This window comes from Oryctolagus cuniculus, chromosome 11 (assembly GCF_964237555.1).
Source record: "Oryctolagus cuniculus chromosome 11, mOryCun1.1, whole genome shotgun sequence".
NCBI lineage: Eukaryota > Metazoa > Chordata > Mammalia > Lagomorpha > Leporidae > Oryctolagus > Oryctolagus cuniculus.
Window position 1 is genome coordinate 116,166,883 of NC_091442.1, and position 16,430 is coordinate 116,183,312.

Genomic DNA, 16,430 nt, shown 5'->3' on the forward strand with positions numbered 1-16,430 from the left:
CGCCCCCGGCAGCAGACGCTGACCTTGCTGTGCCGAGGTCTCCCTCTTCCTCAGCCTGTGTGCTCCAGGCCTCCCTGGCCAACGCCAGCCCCTGTGGGTTCCTACAGTGCCTCTGCCTGGCCTGCTCCTCCCCTCAGACCACCTCGGTTTGCAATACCAAACAGGCAGAGGGCTTGGCCTAGAGAAGTTCTGGGCACGGGGTGGGGAGAGGCTGGGGCCCCTTCACCAGCCGGGGCTGCTCCGGGCACATTTCAGCCGAAGACCAGGCTCGGCCTCCTGGAAGAGTCGGACGGTGCTGAGGAGCTGTGTGGCTCCCCGGGGCTGGTCGGCCCGACTGCCGCGAGGCCGGGCCCAGGGGAGACCTTGCCGAGCTGCGGATCCCCCCGGGCCGGCCCGGCAGCCTCTCCAGCCTCCGACTCCAGCCCCCAACCTCTGTCCCCTTTCTTTCCCTCCCACTATCCTGGGACACCTGTGCTGTGGGAGGGGCACCCAGGCTGGGCCATGGGACGTGGGGCCACACGTGGCAGCCACCTGGGGGGAGGGGAAAGAAAGGGCCAGCCTGTCCCCAGGGCTCTCGTCCTGCGTCTGGAGCTGGCCTGCGGGGTGTGGAGGGAGTGCACCCTGGCCCGCCTGCCTGGGCTGTTGTGAGGATTAAACGCTCCTGGAGGTGTGCGCTGAGCACTGAGACCTGGCAGTGTTGTGCACCTGTGCTTGCTGGGGGGGAGGGGGGGCTGCCAGCGTCACAGCCCAAAGGTGTGAGACACCAGTGGGGAGAGAGGGTCCTCGGCCTGGGGCAGGAACAGCCTCTAAGTAACTGCCCAGGCTGCTTGTGCCTCCCAGGACAGGAGCAGGCCCACGGTCTGCCTTCCCCTCTGACCCCAAGCAGGCCGGGCCCTCCTGTCCCCTCCCCTGCCTTCTTGGCCGACCCCAGACTGGAAGCCCCACTGAGCCAATGGCCCACGGTGGGGATTATCTCGGTGTAGACGGGAGGGGAAGAGTGCTGGCCTTCAGGCAGGAGGCCTCCTGGGCAGGGCCCCTCCCCGGCCTCGCCATCCTCATCCCTACACAGGTGTGGCTAAGAGGACCCCGGGGCTCCCCTCTGGAGTGTCTGAGTCAGATTGCAGCCGGAAGGCTGTGCAGTCGCTGCCGATCCTGAGGTCGTACGGGCAGCTCGTGTCTGCAGTGCCGCCTCTTTCAGAGCCTCTCCCCCGTCATGGCTCCAGGGAACATCCGGCCTTCCCAGCGGGATGGCAGCTCGGGCGGATCGTGCCCTTGGTCCCTGTTCAGCAGCTTCCACAGGGCTCTCGGCGGCCCCACCGCACGCTGACACCAAGCAGCTGGCTCACTTTCCGGTGTTAACAGTGGGTGCAGCCCCGGGGGAGGGCTAGTGGCCCAGTGAGCTGAGACCCTTGGGGTTGCGGCTACCCCGGCTTCTGTGCCCGAGTGACGGGGGCCACAGGACACTGCCCAGGGCAGGGAGGTCGTCGCAGTCTCCCCTGTCAGCTGTCTCACCAGTGCTGAGTCCTCAAAGGTGCCCTTGAGTAGCCTCCGCTGACCCCACTCCCCTATGCCTGTATAGAACTTTCTAGAAAGGTTAGACCAAAAAAAAAAAAAAAAAGGCCTAGAGATATGGAAGAAACTGGCCAAGAGAGAGGAAGGGGTATCCTTTTCTCTCATACGGCCGTTCTTTCTTCCACTTACTGGGCACCTACTGTATGCCAGTCCCTATGCTAGATACTTTGGTCACATGTAGGTTTCAACTAAGAAAAAAGCAAAGAGCCCTGACCAAGTGGAGCGCCCCCATGTATTTGGGAAGCAGCTCATCGAGCTGAGCGTGAATTGCACAGGTGATACCCCGTGTTTCAGGTGAGGCACACAGCTTCCCCCGATGCAGACCGGGGACCCTCCGCGAGCTCAAACCCTCTGGGGAGGATGGTAGGGCGCAGAGCTGTAGATGTCAAAGGCCCCCAGGCCTCCATGTACTGAACGCCAGGGGCGGCCTCCGGGTGAGACGGCCGACAAGGTCCCCTGGAGAGGGGTTGGCGGAGTGTGCCTGGCTGCCTGCCCAGGCAGACGTCCCAGCATCCATTCCTCACTGCCGCGCCGTCCCCAGAACAGGTGTGCTTGCGAGCACACATCTGTCTCGCTCCACTCAGCTCCCTGTCAGTGCCCTCCCAATCTGTTCTCCTTCCTTCCTGTCCTGCACGGAAAACACCGCGGGACGTGCCTGTGTGTGCCCGGCAGTGCCCGTGCCCCCGGAAGCAGCGGGGGAGCCTCTGTGCCCCAGTCAGGCCAAGCAGGGACCTGCTCACTGGCCGCCGCCGTGTGAGCGAAGGCGGACAGAGCCCCTCCAGCAGCCGCTTAGCCCAGCCGTGCTCCATGGACGTGGCTCATCGCCTGGCTGTGTGCCACCCCCACCCCCCAGCCTCCCTACCCAAAGGAGCCTGCAGCTGTCACTGATCATCTGTGCCGATGTTCCAGAACAGGCCCCCACTGCTACCCGGGCTCTGTGCGCTGAGCCGGAACACGGCAGGGAGGGGCACAGCTTAGAGGACACGGGCAGGGCGGGGTGCGAGTGCAGGAGTGAGAGTCGGTGCCAGGTGGGTACGAAGCCCTCACAAGTGAACTTCTCAGGCCTGCTCCGCAAAGCTGCCAGCCTCCCAGCCATGGACAGCACACTCGAAGTCTGGCACCATCGGGACCCATTCTTCTCTGGGCTGCCGAGCCTGCGGCCTGCTCCGCCCGGCTCACCGTTGTAACTGCAGCACCTGTTTGTTAAGTGATCGAAGACCTGAAGGCCACACAAATACAGAAATTAAACCAGGCTGGGAGCGGGGCAGGCATTTGGTACAGTGGTTAAGTGTCCACCTGAGACTCCTGCAGTCCATAGTGCAGTGCCTGCTTCAAGTCCTGGCTCTGCTCCTGATCCAGCTTCTTGCTGATGTGCACCCTGGGAGGCAGCAAGTCACGGCCCACCCCAGTGGAGGACTGGATGGGAGTTCCTGGTTCCTGGCTTGGGCCTGGCCCAGCCCTGGCTGCTGCAGGCATTTGGAGGGTGGACAAGTAAATGGCAGATTCTCTCTCCCCCTCTTTGTCTCTTTGCCTTTCAAGTAAAATGAAAAGAAAAAGAAGAAAACCAGGCTAATAAACTGGGAGGCATCAGAGGTTCCCAAATTGATCATGACCATTTTAATCTTGTTCCCGACTTCTGACGCTGCACACAGAAGCCAAATGGGGTTGTGTCATCTGCTATTTAATTAAAATTCTCCTGCTCTAATCCTTTCTTCGAGGACAGTTGCTCTTTTTTCCCCCCCATTTATTTGAAAGGCAGAGCGACAGAAAGGGAGACAGAGAGAGATCTTCCATTTGCTGTTTCACTCCCCAGATGACCACGGCTGGGGCCGAAGCCAGCGGGCGCCATCTCGGTCTCCCACGTGGGCAGCAGAAGCCCAGGTATTTCTGCCATCTGCCGCCTGCCCCGGTGCATTCGCAGGGATCTGGATCAGAAGCGGAGCAGCCGGGTCTTGAATCGGTGTTCCAGTAGGGGATAGCAATGGCAGTGACTGGCAGCTGAACCTGCTGGACCACAATGTGTGCTTCCTTTCAGAAGGCTAACACAGGAAGGGGGCATGTCTGGGTGAGAGAAGTGGTCCAGAGCCACCCGACGAGTTACGGGGGGCCTGGGACCCGGAGCCCCCTCCCTGCACCGTGTGGCCTCTCCCAGGAGCAGGCGGCTGGAAACAGGTTTTCACCCAGGAAGCGGCCACAAGTGGGGGCATTGTCTGCGGCCACTTAAAAGTAGCTTCTGGAACAGATGTCCAGGGAAGCCAGCGCGGGCGTGGGTGCCTGGGGGAGAGGGAGAGAGAAGGCAGGAACAGGCGGTGCCCACGGCCCTCCGGGGCAAGGGCAGATCGCTGCCGAGCGCCGAGCGCCGAGCCGAGCCGTGAGCCTGGCGTCCCAGCTGCAGTTTCGATTCCCTGCTGGTCTCTGGAAAGGCAGCGCTGCCATGCTTGGACAGCTGCGTTCCTTTGTGCGTTCCGTGGGTACTTCCGGCTCCCAGCCTGGGGAGACTGGGCGAGTGAGGAAGGCAGAGAGGCTGCTGGGACATTAGCAGGTCTGGTGGTGGAGACAGGGCAGGCTTCAGAGCGGGGAGGCACTGCTGAATCCCAGCTCTGCCCCCGGACAGCTCGCGACTGGCCGGTGTCAACTGAGGACGCTCTTGGGACACTCTGCTAGGCGGGGGGAGGGACACAGGCAAGCACCTCGTGGGGAGAGGCTGTAGATGCTGTCAGCGTGGCGTCCCCGGCTGCTTCCTGCTTTGCTCCCTCACTGGTTTTCATGATGCGTGGTGGGCACTCAGGGCTAAAAGCGCCCTCACCTGTTGGGGCTGTTTGGGGAGTGAACTAACAGGAGAGCTCGCTCGCTCTCTCTCTCTCTCTCGCTCTCTCTCTCTCTCTCGTCCTCTGGGTAAATTAATTACTTAATTAAAATATAAGTAAATATGGAACAGGCATTGTGGCTCATATCTGGTGTCACAGCACCAATTCAAGCCCCAGCTGCTCTGCTTCTGATCCAGCTCCCTGCTAACGACCTGGGGAAGCAGCAGAGGACGGCTCAAGGACTTGGGCCCCTGCACCCACAGGGGAGACCTGGGCAGAGTTCCAGGCTCCAGACTTCAGCCCGACCCAGCCCTGTCCATTGCAGCCATGTGGGGAGTGAACAAGCAGATGGAAGATTTCTTTCCTTCTCTCTCTGTCTCTCTCTGCCACTCTGTCTTTCAAATAAATATTTTTAAAAACAGGTAAATAAATAAACCTTTGAAAAATGAACTATAGCTTAGAGAATCCCATGTATGTCAAATACAAAAAACCTGAACCTGAGGCGGGACTTCCTGAGAAGCCTGCCACGCCTGCACCAAGCCAGAGTCTCCTAGGCCAGCCCTGCCCCTTTGTGTAAACTCCACACCCACCCTCACAGGGCCAGCGACCCCGGCTGTCTCCCCTGCTGGCTGAGAGGGTGCACAGGAGGCCCTGAGAGCAGGCGCGGCAGCTCCTTGGCGGAGCCGCGCTGGAAGCTGCGCGGTGAGAGGCTGACACCTCGTGGCCGCCGCCTTCTCTCCAGGGCCAGACACAGGCACGCCGGGCTCTGCAGCCTGCGAGGGGTGTGGCCCAGTTCCCAGGGCGTTTGATGGACACGGAGATTCGAATCTCGTGTGATTCTCACGAATTGCAAAGTAGTACTCTTCTAACTCTTTTTCCCAATTACTCAAAAAACGTAAAAAGCATTCTTAACTCACAGCTGTGCCAAAACAGGCAGCAGGCTGGATTCAGCCCAAGCCCTGCCTTGCTCAGCTCTGGCCACCTGTCCTGCAGGGCTGAGCTCTCAACACCGACTCCACCCCGCCCCCTGTTCTGCCACGCCCCCTCCCCCAGGTTCCTGTGCTGCCCCTGGTTCTCGGCCAGCTCAGGCTTGCACTCCCATTCTGTGCTGAGGCACATACAGGAACCCGGAGTCTTTACCAACATTACTTAATATGTACTTTAAGGAAAAAAAGATTTCTCTTTATGTGAAAGGCAGCGTGAAACAGTGAGAAAGGGAGAGACAGAGGTCTTCCATCTGCTGGTTCACTCCCCCAGATGCTGCAACACCCAGGACTGGGCCAAGCCAACGCCAGGAGCCTGGAACTCTATCCAGGTCTCCACATGGGTGGCAGGGAGCCAAGTGCTCGGGCTTTCTTCTTCTACTTTCCCAGGTGCATTAGCAGGGAGCTGGATAGAAAGCAGGGTAGTTAGGCCAGCGCCGCGGCTCACTTGGCTAATCCTCTGCCTGCGGCGCCGGCACACCGGGTTCTAGTCCCGGTTGGGGCGCTGGATTCTGTCCCGGTTGCCCCTCTTCCAGGCCAGCTCTCTGCTGTGGCCCGGGAGTGCAGTGGAGGATGGCCCAGGTGCTTGGGCCCTGCACCCGCATGGGAGACCAGGAGAAGCACCTGGCTCCTGCCTTCGGATCAGCGCAGTGCGCTGGTCACAGTGCGCCGGCTGCAGCGGCCATTGGGGGGTGAACCAACGGCAAAGGAAGACCTTTCTCTCTGTCTCTCTCTCTGTCACTATCCACTCTGCCTGTTAAAAAAAAAAAAAAAAAAAAAAAGGCAGCATAGCTGGAACTCCAACCAGTGCTCCCATATGGGATGCTGGCGTCACAGGCTGCTTAGCCCACTGGACTACAACACCAGCCCCTATTTAATATTTACTTTTATTCATTCATTCACCTGTTCAAACAAACTTACAGGGAACTTCGCTGTGCCCAGGCACTGCAGTAAGACAGATCTGGTCTCGGCCCTCTGATGTCCATACCTGGTTGGGAAGGTGGATCTAGGGAGGCAGGTGTTATGGTTGGGGGTAGAGGTCAGGAGGGCTTCCTGGACGAGGAAGTGGTCTCTGAGCTGACACCTGAGCAGTGAACGGGGGAGGAGACTGGGAGGAGGTAAGGTCCAGAGGAAGGCCTAGAGCCCTTAGGAGAATTATAAACTTCAAGGACACAGTGAAGACTCAGATATAGTATGAGGGCACTTCCAAAACTTGGTGGGAAATGCTTATTATAGAAAAAAACTATGCATGGTTTTCCAAAGTTTTTTGCACCCAAAGAGACATCTCTTTCAAATCTGACGTCCTCTCCTGTCTGTCTTCAAGGTCAGTCTCCAGCAGGTGCTCCACGGGGGTGCCCGGATGTACAGGTCTCCCTCCAGCCCTCGGCCCAGCCCCAGGGCAGGGCGCATGAGCTGTCAGTGTCCCCAGGTGGGGCTGGCGGTGGCTGTGACTCCACCACAGAAGGAGGCGAGCCTGGCTTCGCAGCTCCAGAGGCCCCTTAGGAGAGCAGCAGGGAAGAGAAGAAAGGGCACTGGAGGTGGCAGACCTGGCCCTGTGGGCAGAGTGGCGTGGCCCAGCCAAGGGGCCCCCCGTGGGGAACCACTCCTCCCTGGGCACCTTCCCCTGGGTCTCACAACAATCCTGACAGGCAGCTGTCACTCTTCCCAGCTCTGCCACTTAAACACCTCGGTGACCTTGGCCAGAGAGAGACCTCCTCTCTCTACCTTGCTTTCCACATCCATGTCCATCCTTGGCCTCCTCACAAGGATGTTAGGAGAATTTTTTTTTTAAGGCAGAGTTACAGAGAGGGAGAGAGGGAGAGAGGAAGAGAGAGAGAGAGGAAGAGAGGGAGAGAGAGAGAGATCCTCCATCTGCTGGTTCACTCGCCAAATGGCTACAATGACTGGGGCTGGGACAAATCAAAGCTGGGGGCAGGATCTTCATCTGGGTTCCCCATGTGGGTGGCGGGGGCCCAAGCACGTGGGCCATGCTCCACTGTTCTCCCAGGCTGTCGGCAGGGAGCTGGACTGGAAGCGGAGCAGCTGGGACCTGATCCAGATTCAGTGCTCCTGTAGGACACCAGCGATGCAGGCAGCAGGTTAACCCGCAGTGCCACAACGTCAGCCCCTGCTGTGAGGGTTAAGGTCACAGATGTGAACTGTTTAGAGCAGCACCTGGCACCAGGGCTGGCCTTGTGGGACAGGCGACCTGGGCAATGCCACAGGGCGCAGGCCCAGGAGGCAGAGGGTCCCTCGTGGGATTAAATTCTCCACTGTCGCCACCTTGGAATTCTCAACGTTTAAACAAGAAACACTTTAATTTCGTGCTAGGTTCTGCAAGTTGGGCAGCTGGTGCCGCCTGGCTGGGTGTGTGCTTAAACGTGTTAAGTCGGGGGCTCTGGCCCTTGACTCTGCTGTCAGCTAATGCAGACCTGGGAGATAGCAGAGCTTGGGTTCCTGCCGCCCATTTTTGAAGACCTGGATTGAGTTCCTGGTTCCTGGCTTTGGCCTGGCCCAGCCCCAGATGTTCTAAACATTTGGTGGGTGAGCAGGCAGATGGGAGATCTGTTTGTCTGTTTGTTTGTCTCCTCATCAAATAAATCAATAAATAAACCTTAAAAATGTTGGGTTGTCTCATTACCTTAGAGGGAATAAAAAAAATCTCAATCTTTTCATTTTAGATATGAGGGGCCTTGGGGCCGGCACCAGGCTCACATGGTTAATCCTCCGCCTGCGGCAACGGCATCCCATGTGGGCCCCAGGTTCTAGTCCCGGTTGCTCCTCTTCCAGTCCAGCTCTCTGCTGTGGCCCAGGAGTGCAGTGGAGGATGGCCCAAGTGCTTGGGCCCTGCACTGCATGGATTCTAGGAGGAAGCACCTGGCTCTTGGTTTTGGATCGGCGCAGCGCGCCGGCCGTAGCAGCCATTTGGGGAGTGAACCAGTTGAAGGAAGACCTTTTTCTCTCTCTCACGTCTAACTCTGCCTGTCAAATAAAAAAAGAAATAAAAAGAAATGAGGGGCCTGACACACAGTTTCTGTGACTTGCACAAAGTCATAGGGCAGGGGGCTGCAGAACGAAGCTGGTGAGAGAGAAAACTGACATTTTTTTTTTTTTAAAGATTTATTTGTTTGAAAGGCAGAGTTACAGAGGCAGAGGCAAAAAGAGAGACGTCTTACCTCTGCTGGTTCACTCCCCAAATGGCTGCAATGGCTGGAGGTGAGCTGATTTGAAGCCAGGAGCCAGGAGCTTCTTCCAGGTCTCCCATGCAGGTACAGGGCCCAAGCACTTGGCCATCTTCCACTGCTTTCCCAGGCCACAGCAGAGAGCTGGATCGGAAGTGGAGCAGCTGGGACTTGAATTGGAACCCATATGGGACGCCAGCACTGCAGGCAGCGGCTTTACCCACATCGCCACAGCACCGGCCCCCAGAAAACTGTCATCTTAGAGGTGAAGGTAGGATAGCGACCCCGCTCCCTACACCCCAAGCCCTCAGAAGACAACAGAAGGCGAGAAGGGCAGACAGGCCCCTTTGAAGGAGCTGAGAGAGATGGTAGGAACAAGAGCATGAACAGTTGTAGAGGTAGGAGGAAGGCTGGCTATTTTGGGAAGCAAAGGGAAGATTTTCAGAGTAAACCAGTGGTGAAGCCATGGAAACGAGGACCGAGAGAGTCTCTTGGATCTCGGCCACCAAGAGGTTACGGATGTGCTTAGAGGAGGGAGTGTCGGTGGAGAGCTAGGGTTAGAAGTCAAGTTCAAAGAAGGAGGAGGGAACTCTGAGGTGATAGGCATGACCGCAGGTCATTGCTGAAGCTGAGAAAAGGACATAGAGGGGAGGGGATGGGGAGGAAGGAGGAGAGGGAGGGAGGGAGAGGGGAAGGAGGGACACTTGGAGATGCCCAGCACCAGCAGGAAGCTGGACTGGAAACACCAAGCAGCTGGGATGTGGACCAGGCACTCCCATACGGATGCAGACGTCCAAGATTCAGCTGAATCCGCTGCACCACAGTGCGCATCCCGGCGTGGTTATTATTTTATTTTAAAATATTTATTTCTTTATTTGAAAGACGGGGTTACAGAGAAAGACAGAGATCTTTCAACTACCGGATCACTCCCCAAATGGCTGCACAGGCAAGAGCTGAGCCAGGCTGAAGCCAGGAGCCAGGAACCCCTCCGGGGTCTCCCACATGGGTGCCAGGGGCCCACCTTCCACTGCCTTCTCAGGTGCACTAGCAGGGAGCTGGATCAGAAGTGGCGCAGCTGGGACCAGAACCAACGCTCACATGGAATGCAGGCTTAACCTTCCGTGCCACAATGCCACAGCCCACCAGCAGCAGCAGCAGCATAGTCATTATTAACAACTGCTTCTCAGATTTTCCGAGCTCCTCCTGTGCAACAGCATCGGCCAACACGCAGGGATGGTCCAGTGTCTGCTGCTTGACTCGATGACTTCTCAGGAAGAAATGAGAGGCGATCCAGAAGTCTCCGTGCACAGCAGGTGCCACCAGACTTGTCACAGACGCTATAAGCTTGTCCTCCAGAAGCGTCAACACCTACAGAATCCGCCCCCCTGCCTCGGAGCGACAAGAGGCTGTGCGAACGGCGGAGGGGCTTTTCCTGTGCCACAGAAATCAGAGCCGGGGCAGGTCCAGCTGGCTGTGCCGCCCCAGGCGTGAGGGTCACTGCAGAATCCTTTGCAAAAATTCCCACTGCCTTGGATTTTTTCCAAGCCAAGGGCAGCGATCACAGCACGATCTCTCCAGGGAAGGATGGAAGGCCTGCTGCTTGAGCCAGCTCAGAGCGCTCCTGGCGGGCATCCAAGGCACCCACCACTCAGCAAGCCTGCTTCCCCTGCAGCAAGAAGCCAACTGTGTGGAGCGCCACGTATAGAGCGCTAAGAATAGTGGAGTGCTCCACGAACGCGGCGCACTTGGCCCGCGTGCAAGTGTGTAGGGCTTAACGAGCCTTTTTTACTCTCAAATCAGGGTGGGGTGGGACAAACAAAAAAACCATTTTCCCCATGCAGCACGCAGACAGGAAATGAGACAGGAGCAGAGTACCCTAGCTGATGGTTCTCTGAGCAGGGCTGCCTTGTCAGGGTGTAGGTGGACCCCACAGCCCCCAAAGCAGGCCCATATGCCCCAGGGCAGGGAGGGTGAGCTCCAGGCATTGACTCCACAGCCTCTCCTCCGCTGTGACAGGAGTTGGAAACCCTCAACTTCCACAACAAATATTTCAATTAAAAATTATTATTCTTTAGAAAGATGTATTTATTTAAAAGGCAGAGAGAGAGAGAGAGAGAGATATCTTCCACCCTCTGGTTCACTCTCCAAATGGCTGCAACAGCCAGGACTGGGCCGGGCTGAAAACAGGCGCTTGAAACTCCGTCCAGGTCTCCCATATGGGTGGTGGGGGCCCAAGTGCTCGGACCATCTTCTGCTGTCTTTCCTGCATTAGCAGGAAGCACTGGCTCTCGAAATGGCATGCTGGTGTTATAGCCGACAGCTTACCCAACTGTGCCACAACGCTGACCTCTTGACCGACATTTTTTGCTTCCTTCCTCTAAGTACAGAAAGGAAGGACAGGTTCCAACCAAAGACACAGTTCTGAGCAGTGAACACTCTTAGGAGGCCAGTGTTGCGGGTTCGAGTCCCAAGCTGCTCTGCTTCAGATCCAGCTTCCTGCTAATGCATCTGGGAAAGCAGTGGATGAAGGCCAAGAACTTGGGCCTCTGCCACCCACGTGGGAGATTCAGATGGAGTTCCAGGCTTCAGCTTGACCAAGACCTAGCTGTTGTGACCATTTGGGGAGTGAACTAGCAGAGGGAAGATCTCTGTCACTCTGCCTTTTAAATAAATAAACATTTTAAGAAGAAACTCTCAGAGGCCAGACAAGTCTCTGACCCCCGTTCCACTGTTTGATGAAAGAAGAAATCTGTATGTGGATGCACTCGCGAAAGCACCTGGATTTTTTTCCTTCCTGAATGGGTTTTGACTTCTACTTCGTAACTTTCTATGCTGTCTGAAATACAGGATGTTACATAGAGTTGAGAAAGTGTTCTATTTACTCAGTGACTTTGTGATCAGAAAAACGCTATTTTAATTTTTTTTTTTTTTTTCTATTCTCAAATGGGGAAACATGACAGGGTTTCAGGCTTCCTGTATTCTTCCAGGGAGGGACAGCACAAGGAGGCGGAGTGGACAGATAGCTAACGGCCTGCAAAGACAAAGCCCACAGGAAGAACAGGCTGGGGGTACTCTGGGATGGTCCTGTCCTGCCCCCCACCCTCAGAGAGCAAGCACTGCTGGTCATCGCCTGTCGCCGGTCTCCCGGCTAGCCACAATTCGCCCATTAGTGCTCCCAATAGATGTCGCTTCTTCCAGGAAGCCATCAATGGAGTCCCATGTCCCTCCCATGGGCTTCTTCTGGGGCATCTCATCACGGCGTGCTGGCCACCCCCACTGGACAGAGGTTCTGGAAAGCAGAGACGATGCTTTGTTTAACTGTGCAGCCTTGGTGCCTTAGAAAAGTGTGGGACATGCTCCCTAAATATTTACTGAGTAAATTATTTATTTGGGGGCAGGTAAGAGACGCGAAGCAGAACAAGAAACCTGGTTCAAAGGCTCTTACCACTGGGATATCCCCAATAATACCCGTCAAACCAAGCACTGGTTGAAGGGCTGAAACAGAGGCACAGGCAAGTAACTTCAGACCTCACAGAGGCCTGAACCCTGGGCACGTGTTGACCTTTGCGTGTTGCATTGTGAGGCCCACAGGGGCTGTGTGCATGGTTCCTAGCACCTGGATTAGAATTTGCCTCTGGCAGCTGGTGCCACAGCACAATAGGCTAATCCTCCGCCTAGCGGCGCCGGCACACCGGGTTCTAGTCCCAGTCGGGGTGCCGGATTCTGTCCCGGTTGCCCCCCTTCCAGTCCAGCTCTCTGCTGTGGCCAGGGAGTGCAGTGGAGGATGGCCCAAGTGCTTGGGCCCTGCACCCCATGGGAGACCAGAAGCACCTGGCTCCTGCCATCGGATTAGTGCGGTGCACCAGCCGCAGCGCGCCAGCCATTGGAGAGTGAACCAACAGCAAAGGAAGACCTTTCTCTCTGTCTCTCTCTCTCACTGTCCACTCTGCCTGTCAAAAAAAAAAAAAAATTGCCTCTCGCTGTTGCCCTAGGACTAGCTGTCCTTTCCTCCCCATGGACGTTTGTGAGCTACCTCAGATCCCTCTGCTGCAAGGCGCGCAAGGCGCAGCCTTATTGTGGGCTACAGCGGTTGTCTCGTTGCTAAAGCAGCGCCTCTGAGCTTACACAACAGCCCCGATGAAGCTCCAGGGTGCGGAGCTGGGGAGGGGAAACACTCGACGCCGCAGCTTCCCGGGCTAGCCTCCAGCGCCCTGCTCCTGCAGGTCGTGTTGGTCCCGGAGGCTGCCGGCTCGCGCTCTGGCAACGGGCTCCAAGCCTCCTGCCCTGCCCTGCCTGGAACGCGGGCTCGCTGCCATGAAAGCGCCCAGTGGCCAGTGGCCAGGAGCAGGCATCTCGCTCGGCCTCAGCCACCCTGGACGCGGTCCAGGAGCGGAAGGGCTCTTCCGTTTGCACGCGATACATTATTGATTTCCAAGGCGAGTCGCTCTTGATCTCGACTCTCTCCAAAGAATGAGCAGGGAACGGACGCGAAGGGGGCTTGGCGGGCCGGGCGGGGAGGATGGCCGCGATGTCCACCTGCGAAAGCCGGGTCGGTGAAAGAGGTGGACGTGCACTTCTGGGGGGCGGGAGGGGGGCATCAAGGCAGTTCAACTCAGGGTGCCGGAACAGAGGATGGGGCGGGGGCGACCCCTCCACAGTCAAGGCTTCCAGAGGAGACGGCGGCACCGGGTGCCCGGCGAGGCGGCCGTGTGACAGCCTGGGCTTGGCAGCCGGGTCCGATTCCGGGCACCGTGAAATAAGAGGGCTCTGTCGCCGCGCCAGCGCCGCGGGCTCCCGTCTCCGCGCGACCTTGGGCGCCCCCCGGCCCGAGCGTCCTAGCCCAATCGCGCCATCACCCCCACGCGTCTGACCAAGCCGTCTCTGTGAGGAACTCGGCAGCACGCTAGGCACGCCAGGACGGCCATTACCGCCGCCCAAGACGTGCCAAGCCACCAGGGCCGAACCCGACTCGCAGGCCGCGCAGCGAGCGGGACCCGACCGGCGCAGCCGGGCGCCCAATAAGCCGCCGGGACAGAACTCAGTGGCTTCAAACCAATGGCTTCAGCCCTTGTTGCTGGCCGGGCTTTCTGGCCGTTCCACCAATAGCTTGCAGCCTCGGCTCGGGAGTGGCAGCCCGACCGTCCAATGACGCACCACCAGCCCACACTCAGCACTTCTGAGGGGATAAATCAAGGAGCCGGCACGTATAGATTCCGTTATTAGGCAGTACGGGATGGAGAGAGGACGTTAGAGGAAACGGCGCCGGGGCGAGGCACTCATGAGCTAAAAATAGAAAAACGACGATGGTTGCGCCAAACGAGCTCGGCCGCCATCATGCTCTAGTTTCCCCTTCGCCTCTCTCGGTCCGCAACCGAGGAAGCGGCCTCTGGGATGCTGAGGGGGTGTGTCCCCGCATGATTGGCGCAGGTAGCTCAGCCAATCCTAGCTCGTCAAACGGGAAGCACTTAACCAATGAGGGGCGACGGCAGCGGCGAGGAATTGGAGGGGCGGAACGACAACTTGACGGGCACAAAAGCCAGCCAGTGACAGCCGGAAACATCCTCCCTGCGGCCAATGGGATGGGACTCTGGGCGGGCCCCCGAGTGTTTGTGTTGTGGTTTTGGGGGAGGGAGGCGGAGGGGAAAGTTTGTTTATTTTGTTTTTAGTTTCTGGGGTCCCCGTGCTTCTGGGAGGTGAAGCGGGAGGGAGGGACCCCCGCGCCCCTCAAGTTCCCCTACGACGTCGCCCCCGTAGCCTGCGGAGAAGCGGGGACCGCGCGCATCGCCTCGCCTCACAGCGGAACGCCGCGCACTCGGAGCCGGCGCAGCTCGCCGGTGAGTGAGGACCGGAGCCGCGCCGTCCTTCCCCTCCCCCGCGCGCCGTGCGGCCCGAGCTGGGCGGCCGGGGCGCGCGGCGTGTGCGTGTCCTCGCGAGGGAGCGCGCGGCGCGGCCCGGGGACGGGGGGCGTGAGCGCTCGCGGGGGCGGCCGCGGCGGCCGGGGCTGAGGCGAGGGGCCGGCAGGGCCGCGCGCCCCGGAGCGGCCGGGCGCGCGCGCCTCCCGCGTCACGCGCCGGCAGGTGTGAGGCGGGGAGGGCTTCCGGGCGTGCGGGCCGCGGCGAGGTCGCTTCCCGTCGCTGGGGGGCCCTGGGGAGCGAGGCCCGCGCGTCCCGGCGTCGCGCCGAGAGCCGCGGCCCGCCGGGGTGCGCCGCCTCTGCTGGCGCGGGCCGGGGGAGCCCCGGGGCCCGGGGCGTCGCACCTGCGTGATGCCGGGACGAGCCCCCGGGCCGGACCCCGGCCGGAGCCCCCCGCGCGCCTTCCCGGAGCCCGCGCCCGTGGCCGCTGGGGGCGGGGAGCGTTGGCCGCCTCCCCTTGGCCTGGCGCCCGTTAGTTTGCAGCTGGAGGGGTTTCAGCCCCTGGTGGCCCCCGGAATGCCTGCGGTGCCCGGCGACCCCCAGGACCTCAGTGCGGACCAGCCCGGGCCGGGCCCTAGCCCTGTATCCCGCGTGGCTTCGGGCCGTGAGTGAGCCTCATGGGTGCCCTCCGGCCGTGCACGGGGAAGCGAGGGGAGAGCGGAGCGTTTTGTGAAGACGCCTGTGTTGCGGGAAACTGCAGTGGTGTGAAGTGTTCTGTTGGTGTGGCGAGGCTCCAGCGACGTCGGCTTTGGCTTTGGAACCGTGGCTTTGCGTGGTGTTACTAAAAGCCTCCTAAGGAGCAGAGCTTGGAGCTGGCCTCGCCGTGGGCGTGTGCGCGGGTGCACGTCGAAGGCCCCCCGCGCTTAAAGCCCCAGCACAGCGTCCGGAGCACAAGTCTAAACCAGGCTGGCTTGTCCCACTTGGGACAAGGGACTGATGACAAGGACGCCTTTATTTTCTTTTAGACCTTGAGCTTCTTAGGAACGTTTACTTATTTATTTGAAAGGCAGAGCGACAGAGCAAGAGAGAGCGAGATCTTCATCCACTGGTTACTCCCCAAAGGCCCCCAGTAGCTGGGGCTGGGCCAGGCTGAAGCCAGGAGCCAGACACTGCATACAGGTGTCCCGGGTGGGTGGCGGGGACCTAGGCACTTGAGTCGCCCTCTCATGCCTCCCAGGCTGCAAATTAACAGGACGCTGGATGTGGGGTGCTGCTGTCCCGAGCTGTGGCCTAACCCACTGCCCATAGCACCTGCCCAGTTCTTTACCATTTTAATGAGCTTGTCCCAAGCACCATTATTTTCTGTAGTTTCTGATAGGACTTAAAGAGACATAGAAGTTCCCAAGCTGCTTTTCTTTTCTGAAAATAAACATTTATTTATTTTTATTTGAAAGGCAGAGTGATAGAAGATCTTGCCTCTGCAGGGTCCCTTGCCAAACGGCTGGGGCTGGCCTGAAACCAGGAGCCTGGAACTTCATGTTGAACACGTGCTCACAGGGGGTGCAGGTGTTGCAGGCTGCGGCTTAACCCACCGTGCGGCAATACCAGCCGCCTCTTTATTTATTTATTTATTTATTAAGACATTTATTTACGTGAAAGAGTTACTGAGAGAAAGGAAGAGACAGAGAGATCTACCTGCTGGTTCACTCCCCCAAATGGCTGCAACAACCAGGTCTGGGTCAGGCAGAAACCAGGAACCTGAAGCTCCATCCTGGTTGCCCACCTGGATGAAGGGGCCCAAGTACCTGGGCCATCAGTTGCTGCCTTCTCAGGCACATAGCAGGAAGCTGGATCAGATCTGGAGCACCCAGTTTCAAATGCACACTCTTGGGATCTGCTTTTTATGGAAAAATAAATGTCATGCCCTTGAGAAAAAGGGTTTTTTTTTCTAAGATGGAGGCACTGAAAAATGTTTTTTAAAAGATTTTTTAAAAATTTCTTCATTGGCTGGCACCATGGCTCACTAGGCTAATC

General features: G+C 58.4%; 1 protein-coding gene across 6 annotated transcripts in view; it reads left to right on the forward strand.

Annotated features, from left to right (window-relative positions):
- Window positions 1-13,716: 13,716 nt before the first annotated feature.
- TNRC6B (trinucleotide repeat containing adaptor 6B) overlaps window positions 13,717-16,430 on the forward strand; it is a 287,810-nt gene continuing 285,096 nt past the window's right edge. For 2 of the 6 annotated variants that reach the window (XM_051834072.2, XM_051834078.2), the window contains exon 1: window positions 13,717-14,378. The gene's annotated coding sequence lies outside the window, so the exon portion shown is untranslated. The remainder of the gene's footprint in view (window positions 14,379-16,430) is intronic. The other 4 variants (XM_051834074.2, XM_070052956.1, XM_070052955.1 and 1 more) reach the window with 4 other exon arrangements.